This window comes from Rutidosis leptorrhynchoides, chromosome 4, assembly GCF_046630445.1.
Source record: "Rutidosis leptorrhynchoides isolate AG116_Rl617_1_P2 chromosome 4, CSIRO_AGI_Rlap_v1, whole genome shotgun sequence".
Lineage (NCBI taxonomy): Eukaryota > Viridiplantae > Streptophyta > Magnoliopsida > Asterales > Asteraceae > Rutidosis > Rutidosis leptorrhynchoides.
The window spans coordinates 237,497,323-237,512,554 of record NC_092336.1 but is presented as its reverse complement, the minus strand read 5'-3'; the positions used below and the strand labels follow the sequence as shown (position 1 = coordinate 237,512,554).

The following is a 15,232-nucleotide window of genomic DNA, read 5'->3' as shown; positions in this document are numbered from 1 at the left end:
AAGCTACACTTAAAAAAGAATTAAGTAGTGACAATCGGGCGAGTCTAAACTTTAAACCCATTGATATATTATACACCACCCGAGATGTAAATAACTGGCTCACTACTCTAATTCGTGGAACTTATTCTACCGACTTCACATGTCGTCAGCTAAGAGTGGGGAAGTTTAACCCCACTTAACGTTAAATTAGGGGTTCGGGTTATTGCATAACTCGTTAATAAAAATGCACGATTAGGGTAAAAGACGCATTTTCATATATTAGCAAACAGTTCAGAAAAGCAACCGTTTTTGAAGAAAAAAACATGTGTGATAAAACAAGAAGGAATGAACGATGAGGCGCGCCATCTATCATTCGACGAGCTTTGTAATTACAAAATGGGTATTTTTTTATCACTTTTCTACACTAATCACCCTCATGAATTTATAATTATAGTCTGATTTCATGCTAATGAGGGCATTGCATGATCTCAAGTGTGGGGAAGGGTTATAAATTCTCTCGGGTTTACACTTGGTTTATTTGCCAAATTTTGTGAAAATTTGAAAAATTTTCAACTAAATGAAGTCAAAATCATGTTTATACATATTTATGAACGATGAAAACTAGGTGTTAATACCGAAATTATCGATACCTCGAAAAGGACATAAATTGAGAAACAACCCAAAATGCTTGAATTCATTTAAAATGGAATAAAGGAGAATAAAAAGGCAAAGAAAGAAACTAAGTGTGGGGAGAATGTACCAAGTTATTCAATTAAAAACTATCTATCACATGTTTCTGTAAAGTTTATTGCAGGTGCTTTTGTTTGGACTAAATTAACTGTTTTACCCTATTTACTGTAACATACTTGAAAGAAAGATGGATCTACACGATGAATCAATTCCATCATTAAAAGGAAGTAAAGTCTTCTGAAAAAGACACGCGCTTCTTGATTTAGGTCAAGAAGTTGTCGTCCAGACCAGCTGTAGGTTGACGAAAAATCTAGAAAAGTCATCACTAAAATCAGCAGGAAATCCACGGACCTCAGCATCAAACAGGGTCGCCAAGTGGTCAGATTTATCCCAACCATGAGAAGGATTTATCTCGTAAAATGGGGAGGGCGCCGTGCAAATTAGCTTGATAAGACTAATGAATCAGACCCCCAGAAAGGATAATCTCCTCAAAGATTAAAAATCAGCTTTTAAGCCTGATATTACTCAATCCTTGAGATTGACTTTAAAGATTGAGAATTACAACTCATGGAATTCGATGATATCTAAACTCGAGCTTGAACGAGAAAATATTTTGATCAAAAATAAAACCGATTTGTTTTCTGAAAACCCATTTTCAATGCGTTCATTGAACGTAAAATCCTAGGAATTCACCTGGAATTCATTAGGTCACCTGAACCAAATCGGGTGTCAACCGTAAGAACGGTGGTTGCATATTGGTCGAAGACAGGACCTTGTGCCAAGACCGAAAAACTATAAGGTGATCTTTACTATTGCTCCTACAAAGGATAGTATTGCATCCGACACATTAAAGACCATAATCAAAAGCATGTCACGGGACATTGCCTTAACAGTTGCTTGTTCATCGCTTTCCTTTACAACCGGACGATAGTTTACCGAAAGGTAATATACGGGACAAGTAAACTGGACGTGTTGCTTTCCTAATACAACGTTAGCAAGTGGGTGACACAAAACCATAAGTTTTGAGCTAAAATTTTCAAATCTGAAACCCACCAACCCACAAAAATATTTTGCAAACACCGGTGAAGGGTTATTCCGGAAAACCTGTCTAGGGTAAAATCTAGCATGAATTTTCAAAAGATCAAATGTTTTCATAAAGATCAAATTTCCTAACGGATCTAAATTTTCATAGTCATGTGGGACTGTAAACCACAAATGCTACTATCATTGTTTATACCGCCGTATCAAAATCATTGATGTACAAAGTGTGAAGAATAAAGAAGTGATTCTAGTGTGTTTTATTTCAAGACTGTATTGCTTGAGGACAAGCAACGTTCAAGTGTAGGGATATTTGATAGTGCTCCAAATGAACATATATTTAGTATCAATATCCCTCCGATATGTAAAGATTTCAGTTGCAATTGTTCCATTTTCATGTAATATTCATTTATATTAAATAAGTGCGAAGACAAAAGGCGAAAACAACGAATTGAAGACGCAAAGGTCCAAAAAGCTCAAAAGTACAAGATACAATTAAAAAGGTTCAATTTATTGATAAGGAACGTCTAAAAATGACAAGAGTACAAGTTACGAAACGCAAAGTACAAAATATCTCAGCGTACGCAAGGACGTTCGAAAATCCGGAACCGGTACATGAACCAACTCTCAACGCTCGACGCAACGGAAAAAAAATTACGAGTCTACTATGTATATAAATATAATATAATATATAAATAATTATAAAAATTATTTATATATTATATATATTTAAATAAAAACCGTCGGCAGCCTTGGATCTTGAACTTGTGGGCTGGTTTTGGAACCTCCGCGACTTGCGGAGCTGGAAGGCCAAAATGGCCGCAACTCGCGGAGCAGTGAATTTCAGTTCTGGCTATAAAAGCTCTCGAGTTCTGCATGTAAAATAATAATAATAATAATAATAATAATACTCCATAAGATAATAAATAAATAAATATATAATATATATATATATATATATATATATATATATATATATATATATATATATAGTATAGATTAGTGTTATATTAGATTAGTTCGGGTTATGTAAAGGTTATTTTACGGGTTTTTGAAGTCGAAATTCTGTCCGTGTAACACTACGCGATAAATACTCAATGTAAGTTATGTTCTCCTTTTTAAATTAATGTCTCGTAACTAAGTTATTATTATGCTTATTTGAGCCAAAGTAATCATGATGTTGGGCTAATTACTAAAATTGGGTAATTGGACTTTGTACCATAATTGGGGTTTGGACAAAAGAACGACACTTGTGGAAATTAGACTATGAGCTATTAATGGGCTTTATATTTGTTTAACTAAATGATAGTTTGTTAATGTTAATATAAAGATTTACAATTGGGCGTCCCTATAAATTACCATATACACTCGATCGGACACGATGGGCGGGGTATTTATATGTACGAATTATTGTTCATTTGACCGGACACGGGGATGGATTAATAGTCAATGGACTCATTAAAACAGGGGTGGATTACATTCAAGGGTAATTGGTGTAATTGTTAACAAAGTATTAAAACCTTGGTTTACACACAGTCGATAACCTGGTGTATTCATTAAACAAAGTATTAAAACCTTGTTACAATTCGAATCCCCAATTAGTTGGAATATTTAACTTCGGGTATAATAATAATTTGACGAGGACACTCGCACTTTATATTTATGACTGATGGACTGTAATGGACAAAAACCAGACGGACATATTAAATAATCCAGGACAAAGGACAATTAACCCATGGGCATAAAACTAAAATCAACACGTCAACCATCATGGTTACGGCAGTTTAAATAAGCATAATATATTTTATTTCATTTTTCCTCGTACTTTTATTTATTGTCATTTTAATTATTGTTATTTATTTTACATTGTTATTTAAATATCGTCATTTACTATACGCTTCGCTTAAAATATAAATCGACAAACCGGTCATTAAACGGTAAACCCCCTTTTATATATTATTATATATAATTATATATATTTTGTACAAATATAGTTGTTTAAAAATATAGTGTGCAATAAGCCCGCTCCCTGTGGAACGAACCGGACTTACTAAAAACTATACTACTCTACGATTAGGTACACTGCCTATAGTGTTGTAGCAAGGTTTAGGTATATCCATTTTGTAAATAATTAAAACTTGTGTAATTTGTATCGCTTTTCGTATAAAAAAATATATAGTATTTCACGTACACCTCGCACGACATCAAGTATTTCCTTAATGGATCTAAATTATTGATAAGGCTAAAAAGGAACATATATTTCATAGCATTATCCCTCAAGAAAGACAAGATTTTAGTTGCAATTGTTCTATTTTCAAGTAATATTTGTTTATATTAAATAAGTGCGAAGACAAAAGGCAGATTCGACGAATTGAAGACACAAAGGTCCGAAAAGCTAAAAAGTACAAGATACAATTAAAGTGGTTCAATTTATTGATGAGAAACGTCTAAAATGACAAGAGTACAAGTTACAAAACGCAAAGTACAAGATATTAAATTATACGAAAGGACGTTCGAAAATCCGGAACCGGTACCCGAGCCAACTCTCAACGCTCGACGCAACGGTGTAAAAAGTACAAGTCAACTATGCACAAGAATATAATATAATATTTAAATAATTCATAATAAGAATAATATTAAATAATAAAAAGTTGTTAATTGAGCATAGTTCAGGGGTCATAAGTGAAAATTTCAATTTATCATTTGCCTATAAAAGGCCATCTAAATCGATGATTTAGATACACCTTTTTCCAATCTTATTTCTTTCTTATGTAATTTATATTTATATTTATAATATTAAGTTTAATTTAAGATTAATAATAATTGGGTTATTGTAAGAAATGTTTTACGGGTTTTAAAGTAGAAACTCTGTCCGTGTAACGCTACGCGATTAATCACCACTGTAAGCTATGTTCTTCCTTTTTAAATTAATGTCTAGTAGCTAAATCATTATTATGCTTATTTAAGCCGAAGTAATCGTGATGTTTGACTAAATATTAAGACGGGGTTATTGGATTTTGTACCATAATTAAGGTTTGGGCAAAAGACCGACACTTGTGGAAATTGGACTATTGACTATTAATAGATGGGGGGTATTGTCTAATTGAGTTACAACTCATTGGAGTCTGTCGAACCTATCTTCAAATTAATTATCCTAATAATTAATAATGATTATGGTTGTCCTATTTAGTGACGTTCATATGGAATCTATTATAATCATTTAATTAATTATTCGGGTTGGGTAATTGATTATTCAAACTGATCAAGTGGGTAAATTAATATTCATATCTAATCAAAACAGGGGTAGATTACATACAGTGATAACTGGTGTAATTGTTGACAGAAGTGATAACTGCGTCACAGTTTAAATCCTTAATTAGTTGGAATATTTGACTTCGGGTATAAGGGTAATTTGACGAGGACACTCGCACTTTATATTTATGACCGATGGACTATTATGGATAAAAACCAGATAGGTATCAAATAAACCATGACAAAGGATAATTAACCCGAGTAACAATTAATTAAAATCAAAACGTTAAACATCATGATTACGGAAGTTTAAATAAGCATAATTATTTTATTGTATTTTTCATCGCACTTTTATTTTCTGTCATTTTATTTTCTGTCATTTTATTTATCGCAATTTATTTTACGCACTTTAATTTTTGTCATTTATTTTTACGCTTAAAATCGACAAACCGGTCATTAAACGGTAAAACCCCCATTTTATAATAATACTACTACTTATTTATATATATATTTTTACAAATAAACTTAATAATATAGCGTTAACTTCACCAGCTCCCTGTGGAACGAACCGGACTTACTAAAAACTACACTACTCTACGATTAGGTACACTGCCTATAAGTGTTGTAGCAAGGTTTAGGTATATCCACTCGATAAATAAATAAATAAAACTTGTGTAATATTTCGTCGCATTTTGTAGTAAAAATTAATACTATTTAGTACACCCCGCTGCACACATCAAGTTTTTGGCGCCGCTGCCGGGGAGCGCTAAAACGCTATATTTTTAATTATAATAATATTGAAATAAAATATAATAATATAATAATATTGAAATAGAATATAATAATATAATAATATTGAAATAGAATATAATAATATAATAATATTTTAGAATGATAAGTAAAATTTTAAAAAGTCGTATTTATTAAATACTTCAAGGGTATATTATGTAACTTGTAATTAATAATTTCTATCATGTCGCTTTCATGTGAATAGTAAATTAATTAATTTCTTTTCATTTACTATTCATGAATAGTAAATGAATTAAAAAAAAAAGTTTTGAAAAAAAATAATAATTATAAAAAATTATTAATTTGTAAAAAAAAAAATCGTTTTAAAAAAAAAAAAAGTTGTAAAAAATAAACGTTTTTTTTTAAGAAAAAAAATTCGTTTTTAAAAAAAAAAAAAAAAAAAATTTGTAAAAAAAAAATTCGTTTTTTTAAAAAAAAAAAATTAAAAATTTTTTTTTTTTTTAAAAATAATAAATAATAATTTTTTTTTTTAAGTTTTATTACCTTTAGATTTTTAAACTATAGTTACAATTTTTAGTATTAAGTTTAGTTTTGCATAGTTATTTTTATTTCTAGAATTTTTAGGTTTGCCGTAAAATCCCTTAAGTGCTTATTCCTTAGACTAAGATTTAGGTGCTTTAGAATTTTGCGACGCCGTTTTTCGCGCTACTTTCTTATTTTTATTTTTCGACGCCTATTTTCCGACCTTTTATTTTTCGACATTTTTCGACGCGCAATCTATTTCTTTCTTATTTCTCGCCATTCTAGTTTTTAGGACTTAGAATTTTTTCTACTTCTTCTCTAAATTTCTTAAAATTACGAAAATTTATTTTAAGTGGTTAAATTGATAGACATCAAAATTTTCTGGTTCGTAGTAATAGTTGGATTTGTACGTGGACCGGGTTATTGGAGCCAAACAGTACTCAATTATATTGAGACCAAACGAATCCTGCCCCTCTGCTGCATCTTTTGGCTATTCGAAACGTGGGCAAAATCAGAAAAGTCTATTGATTGGATAACTTATTATAATTTTTCTTTCCTTTTAAAAACTAATAGGATATTCAGTGAATGCACCGAGCAAGACGTTCACCACCTTTTATACGTTCACCACCTGTAACTCGATCAAGACATTTAGCAAATATTGTCGCCGTTGATTTTTCTTTAGAATCATCATCCAGTCGAACAAATACTCCAATTCAAATTTCCGACAATCCATCTTTTGAACCCGATTTCACAACTAAGAAACTGGAGGATATTCAAGGACAATTCCAAGATCCTGAACCACAAACCGTTAAATCAGAGTCCTCTAGTGATTCGTATTCAACGAATTCAATTATGGAAGTAACGGAACCTCTAAGTATGGAAGATCGAATGAGAGCTAAACGCACGGGCCAAGGTCACGCCATTATTAAGCCAGAAGTTAATGCTCCAGATTATGAAATCAAAGGACAAATTCTACATATGGTAACTAATCAGTGCCAATATAGTGGTACGCCAAAAGAAGATCCCAACGAACATCTTCGTACGTTTAAAAGAATTTGTACACTATTCAAAATCCGAGAAGTGGAAGATGAGCAGATCTATCTCATGTTATTTCCCTGGACTTTAAAGGGAGAAGCCAAAGATTGGTTAGAATCGTTACCTGAAGGGGCGATTGACACATGGGATGTCTTAGTTGAAAAATTTCTTCAAAGATTCTTTCCGGCATCTAAAGCCGTGAGACTTCAAGGAGAAATTGTTACGTTCGCGCAAAAGCCAAATGAAACATTATATGAGGCATGGACAAGATTCGGAAGGATGTTGAGAGGATGTCCTCAACATGGTTTAGACACTTATCAAATAGTACAAATATTTTACCAAGGTGTCAATGTTGCTACAAGAAAAGACATCGACATAACAGCTGGTGGTTCCATTATGAAGAAAACCGCAACTGAAGCTTACAAAATTATTGATAACACAGCCTCCCACTCTCATGAGTGGCACCAAGAGAAAGATATATATCGTTCATCTAAAGTGGCTAGAGCCGATTCTAGCCATAACTTTGATTCCGTTTCCGCAAAAATAGATGCTTTCGAGAGACGAATGGAAAAGATGAATAAAGATATTCACGCAATACGAATCAGTTGTGAGCAATGCGGTGGACCACACTTAATGAAAGACTGTCACATTGAACAAACAATGGAACAACGTGAGAATGTTGTCTACATGAACCAAAGGCTGGAAAATAGTTATCAGAATAATTATCAACCGCCAAGGCTAAACTTCAATCGAAATCAAAACATTCTTTACAATCCAAATGGAACCAACAATAACTCGTACAACCAACAAGGTACGAATAACCAACCAACTCAAAACAACACTTTCAATCAACAAAGACCTGGCTTGTATAAACCACCACAACAAACCGAAGAGAAAAAGTCAAATATGGAAGAAGTGGTATTTAAGCTAGTTGAATCTCAAACACAATTTATTGAAACTCAAACTCAAATGAATGAGAGGTTTGATCAGTCATTTAGAACTCAACAAGCTTCTATTTTGAATCTAGAAAAACAAGTAGGTACTCTTGTTAGATTGATGAGTGAAAGGAAACAAGGAAAGCTACCGAGTAATACTGAAGTAAATCCTCAGAATGAAAATGTTAATATGGTTTCAACAAATTCTAAAAAACCAGCATCAGAAGATGGGAAGGTTTTAGATGAGAGTAACAATGAAGAAGTTACACCACCACCACCCGAGTATGTAAAGCCAGTGGTGGCACCATACAAACCACCCATCCCGTTTCCAAGAAAAGGAGTTGAGTATGAGCAAGTAATAAGTAATAAAGTTTGTGATACCTCTGGAAAGAAGAAGAAGAAGAATAAAAAAGTGCAAGAAACAAAAACAGTAGAAGTAAACCCGGTGAAGACAGTTCCACCAAATCCTCCACCTAGGGTAGGTGATCCGGGTGAATTTATTGTTCCTTGTCTACTTAGTGACTGTGTCATGTATGATGCACTAGCAGATTTAGGTTCAAGTGTGAGTGTTATGCCTCTTTTATTATATAAGAGATTAGGTGTAGGTGAGTTAACTCCAACGGATATGAGTGTTCGACTCTTTGATCAAACCATTAAGCACCCAGTTGGAATTGCTGACAACCTACCCATTCAAGTAGGCAATTTAACCTTTCTAGTCGAATTCATTGTCATTGACATAGAAGAGGACCCAAACATTCCTCTAATTTTAGGTCGACCATTCTTAGCGTCCACCGGGGCGTTATTTGATGTAAGAAAGGGTAGAATGACACTTAGTAATGATGAGAAATCGATCACCTTTATGATTCGAAAGTCTAAATATCCACAAACCAAAACCGTTGAACCAATAAAAACGATTGGTAAGAACCATGTTGTTTTACCAACTCCAACGGTAGTGCTTAACAATAATAAAACGCCTAAGTGTGGGGAAGATGAAGTAACACCTAATGATGACATGATAACAAAGAACCCCGTTGTTGATACGAAATTAGATAATCCCGTTATTAATAGTTCAATGAAGAAACTTATTAAACGGATTCGCGATGCTAGAACCAAGGGGAACTTTAAGTTATGTAACCGATTAGTATCCAATCTGTCGCCTAAAGAAAAGGCGAAGCTAGTTGAAATTGTGGATATAACACATGAATCCGACCAATGGCTTAAAGAAAAAGTCACGGATATGCAAGTTGATTATGGACCAAGAGAAATTGACGATGAAGCTAATCACAATTTCGACACCACAGCTACCTAAGTGTGGGGAGATTCAAATGTTCTAAAAAAAAATGCTGTCTAGAATTAGTTGTTCTGTTCTCGTGTAGTTCCGAGAATGGAATCCGATTGGTCTTTTCCGCTAGCAGACACTAAAGAACTAGTTTTCTTCCCCCATTCTGAATTTTTTTTTTGTTTTGTAGGTTTTATATTAAATTAATATGTTTTTTAAAATTTATGTTTTGTGTGTTTTTTTTTAAAAACAAAAATGTACTTTATTTCATTAAGTTAAAAAAATGATTTCTAAAATTCGTCGTGAGTTGAAGATTAGGTCGTTGAACCAAAATTGTTTTACCCGAGGGCGGGACGAAAAATTTTGTTATCATTATTTTTAATTTTATTGATTTAAAGTATGCCAAAAAATACTATGTTTTATAAATTTTTGAATGTGGGGTTATATACCAAACTTCAAAAATATATATATATGTTTGTATTTTATGTTATGTACAAAACAGGGTAAAACAGCGCACTTTCAAAGACTAGCATTAAGTTCAGCAAAAGCTAATAATTTTGACGACAATATCAAATGTGAAATAACAACAATATGTTTGCAAACTCGGTATTTTTAATCACTTTTCTACGCTAATCACTGATGTCAAAGCAGAGGGGTATAAAATACTATTAAATTTTTGCAGGAAACACTATTAAATACGATACAATTTTACACAAGATATTTATTTATTTATAGAATGGATATACTTAAACCTTGCTACAACACTTATAGGCAGTGTACCTAATCGTACAGTAGTGTAGTTTTTAGTAAGTCCGGTTCGTTCCACAGGGAAATCTTTAAACAAAGCTCAACGCTATATTAGTTTACTTTTATAAAAATACAAATATATATATAAGTAATATTATTATTATAAAGGGGGGTTTTTACCGTTTAATGACCGGTTTGTCGATTTTAAGACTTTAGTCGCAGTTAAAACCTAATGTAAAATATAAAATAAATACAAGACTTAAATTAAAGCGTAAAGTAAATAACGATAATGAAATTGCGAATAATAAAAATGCGATAAAATAAAATTGCGATAATTAAAAAGTACGATAATTAAAAGTGCGATTAAATAACAAATAATAAAAGTGCGATAATTAGAAGTGCAATTAAATATAAAATAAAGGAAATTAAATATGAAATAAAAGAATTATGCTTATTTAAACTTCCGTAATCATGATGTTTGACGTGTTGATTTTAGTTTTATGCCCATGGGTTAATTGTCCTTTGTCCTGGATTATTCAATATGTCCGTCTGGTTTTTGTCCATAACAGTCCATCAGTCATAAATATAAAGTGCGAGTGTCCTCATCAAATTATTATTATACCCGAAGTTAAATATTCCAACTAATTGGGGATTCGAATTGTAACAAGGTTTTAATACTTTGTTTAATGAATACACCAGGTTATCGACTGCGTGTAAACCAAGGTTTTACTACTTTGTTAACAATTACACCAATTACCCTTGAATGTAATTTCACCCCTATTTTAATTATTCTAGTGGCTATTAATCCATTCCCGTGTCCGGTTAAATGAACGATTATTCGTACATATAAATACCCCGCCCATCGTGTCCGATCGAGTGTATATGGTAATTTATAGGGACGCCCAATTGTAAATCTTTATATTAACATTAACAAACTTTCATTTAGTTAAACAAATATAAAGCCCATTAATAGCCCATAGTCTAATTTCCACAAGTGTCGTTCTTTTGTCCAAACCCCAATTATGGTACAAAGCCCAATTACCCAATTTTAGTAATTAGCCCAACATCATGATTACTTCGTTTTAAATAAGCATAATAATAACTTAGCTACGAGACATTAATGTAAAAAGGTTGAACATAACTTACAATGATTAAAAATAGCGTAGCGTTACACGGACAGAATTTCGACTTACACCCTTACAACATTCGCTAACATACCCTTATTATTAGAATTAAAATTAAAATTAAAATATAAATTATATATATATATATATATATATAAGTTTTACGTATGAAGAGGAAGAAAAAAAAATATGAAATTTGATCAGAATTCGGTTTGCTTTATAGCCAGGGTTGAAAATTGGGGCTCCGCGACTCGCGGCAAAATGCCCTTCAAACTCCGCGAGTCGCGGAGATAGAAATTACAGCTCACACCCTTGGAGTTTCTCTGCCGACGGTTTTATATATATAAATATAATATATATATAATTAATATAATTAATTATATATTATATTATATTTATATACATAGTTAACTTGTAATTTTTAGTCCGTTGCGTCGAGCGTTAAGAGTTGACTCTGGTCCCGGTTCCGGATTTTCGAACGTCCTCGCGTACAATTTAATATCTTGTACTTTGCGTTTTGAATCTTGTACTCTTGTGATTTCGAGACGTTTCTTATCAATAATTGGAACCTTTTTTATTGTCTTTTGTTCTTTTGAGCTTTTTGGTCGTTTGCGTCTTCAATTCGTCGAATCTGTCTTTTGTCTTCACCTTTTATTATTTAAACGAATATCACTTGTAAATAGAACAATTGCAACTAAAAGCTTGTCTTTCTTGAGGAATAATGCTATGAAATATATGTTCGTTTTTAGCATTATCAAATATTCCCACACTTGAGCGTTGCTTGTCCTCAAGCAATATTGTCTTGAAATACTAGAATCACTTCTTTATTCTTCACACTTTGTACATCAGTGATTTCTATACGGCGGTATAAACAATGGTAGTAACGATATGGTTTACAGTCCCACATGACTATAAAAATTTAGATCCTTTAAGGAAATTGGATCTTTATGAAAACATTTGATCTTTTGAAATCTAGTTTTTACCCTAGATAAGTTTTCCGGAATAACCCTTTACCGGTGTTTGCAAAATATTTTTGTGGGTTTGGTGGGTTTTAGATTTGAAAATTTTAGCTCAAAACTTGCTGTTTTGTGTCACCCACTTGCCAACCTTGTATTTGGAAAGCAACACGTCCAGTTTACTTGTTCCGTATATTACCTTTCTGCAAACTACCGTCCGGTTGTAAAGGAAAGCGTTGAACAAGCAACTGTTTAAGGCAATGTCCCGTGACATGCTTTTGATTATGGTCTATAACGTGTCGGACGCAATTACTATCCTTGGTAGGAGCAATAGTAAAGCTCACCCTTATAATTTGTCGGTTTGACACAAGGTCCTGTCTTTGACCATGCTATGCAACCACCGTTCTTACAGTTGACACCCGATTTAGTTCAAGTGACCTAATGAATTCCAGGTGAATTCCTAGGATTTTACGTTCAATGGTAATGAACGCATTGAAAATAGGGTTTTCAGAAAACAAATCGGTTTGTAATTTTTGATCAAAATATTTTCTCGTTTAAGCTCGAGTTTAGATATCATTGAATTCCATGAGTTTGAATTCTCAATCTTTAAGGTCAATCTCTAGGATTGAGTAATATCAGTCTTAAAAGCTGATTTTTAATCTTTAAGGAGATTATCCTTTCTGAGGATCTGATTCATTAGTCTTATCCAGCTAATTTGCATGGTGCCCCCCATTGTACGAGATAAATCCTTCTCATGGTTAGGATAAATCTGACCACTTGGCGACCCTGTTTAATGCTGAGGTCCGTGGATTTCCTGCTGATTTTAGTGATGACTTTTCTAGATTTTTCGTCAACCTACAGCTGGTCTGGACGACAACTTCATGACCTAAATCAAGAAGCGCGTTTCTTTTTCGGAAGACTTTACTTCCTTTTAATGATGGAATTGATTCATCATGTAGATCCATCTCTTCTTTTCTTTCATTGGGTAAAACAGTTTAGTTTAGTTCAAAGTAAAAGTATTTTCAGTTATTTGTTACAGATATATGTGACATATGTTTAAAATAATTTGGTAAATTTTCTCACACTTGGCTTTTTATTTTTCTTTTTATCGTCCTCTATTCCATTTTAAATGAATTTTAACATTTTAGTTTGTTTCTCAATTTATGTCCTTTCCGAGGTAACAATAATTTCGGTGTTAAAACCTAGTTTTATCGTTCATAAATATGTATAAACATGATTTTAAATTCATTTATTTGAAAAATTTTACTAGAATTGGGTAGTCAGTATATAAGACTAGGGCTGTTCTTTTTTATCAGAGAGCACTAGATTCTAATACAACTACTGCTTTACTAGTATTTTTAATGGTAACCAAGTGTTTAATATAAAAATTTTAAAATCCGAAAGAATTTAACCCCTTCCCACACTTAAGATCTTGCAATGCCCTCATTTGCAAGAAATCAGTAACAATTTAAATTATTGAGGGTGATTTGTGTGAAAATGATTAAATTTTTACCAAAGTTTCCAAATATATTGGCGTTTGTTTGCTGAATGATAAATGGTGCACATCATTTGTTCATTCCGTCTTGTTGTTATTTCACATATATTTTGCATCTTGTCGTCAAAATTAGTTGCTTTTGCTGAACATAATGCCAGTCTTTGAAAATGCGTTGTTTTACCCTGTTGTGTACATAAGATAAACTGCAAACATATATACATATTTTTGAAGTTTGGTATATTACCCCACATTCAAAAATTATTAAAATCTAAGAATAAAAGTTAGACAATTATAAAAATGATTACAATATTAACAAAAGTATTAAACATATCAATAATTACATATTACAAAATAAAAAAAATAATAAGTAAACTAAGGATGATATTGGTACCAATAGGGGTTCCACGCATAACCATAAGTGCTATAGAATGCTTCGGCAGGGTCATACGTAGGATATGGTGGCTGCATCTCTATCGACCAAGGAGGGAAGACGGGTTTCGGTGTAGGAATATAGTTTCTACCTATATGTTGGCAATGCGCTATGATCTGGTTCTGATGAACTTGCCAATCTTCAAATGCTCTCTGTCTAGCATTTTCATATTCCTGAGAAGCTATAAACCTATGCATTTCTTGCATCTCATTCCCCCCTCCTACATTACCTTGTTCCTGGTTTCTCTCCACCTGTGGATGTCTACCATGGTATCGTACTGCGGCGTTATTTCGCCGCTTCAAAACTTTCGCACCATGGTATACATTTAAACCTATAGTGTCTCGGGGTTCCGGCTCTTCTAGTAATAATCCCCCCCGACTTATATCCACACCGAGATATTCACCAATCAAAGTAATAAAAATACCACCTCCTATTATGCTATGTGGACGCATCCCCCGAACCATAGCTGATAAATAATAACCCACACAATATGGTATACTTACAGCGCTCTGTGGGTCTCGAATACACATATGGTAAAACAAATCTTGTTCATTTACCTTTTCTTTGTTTTTACCCCTTTGTGTAATCGAATTAGCTAAAAACCTATGTATTACTCTTAATTCGGCTCAATCTATATCCAAATAAGAGTAGTTTCCCCCTTTGAAACGGTGATGGCTTGTCATTTGACTCCACACACCGTGTGTATCAAAATTCTCATCTATCTTTCTACCGTTTAGTATCAATCCTCTACAATCGGCAGACGCTAACTCCTCAGGCGTATATATACGTAAAGCCTGGGCCATGTCCAGTAAAGACATGTGTCGCATCGAACCGCCTAACAAAAATCTAATAAAAGAACGATCGGTTAAACTAGCTACCCGATCATTCAACTCTATACTACATAACAACTCTTCACACCATACTTTATATACAGGTCTGTGTATGGTGAATAAACATATCCAGTCATTAAAAGAAGAATTACCATACCTCTGTACAAGTA

At 32.8% G+C, this 15,232-nt stretch overlaps 1 non-coding gene across 1 annotated transcript; it reads right to left on the bottom strand.

Annotated features, from left to right (window-relative positions):
• Positions 1 to 7,467: 7,467 nt before the first annotated feature.
• On the bottom strand, positions 7,468 to 7,574 carry LOC139845892 (small nucleolar RNA R71). Its single transcript, XR_011758645.1, has one exon. It is a non-coding gene; the product is annotated as a small nucleolar RNA R71 (small nucleolar RNA).
• Positions 7,575 to 15,232: the final 7,658 nt, after the last annotated feature.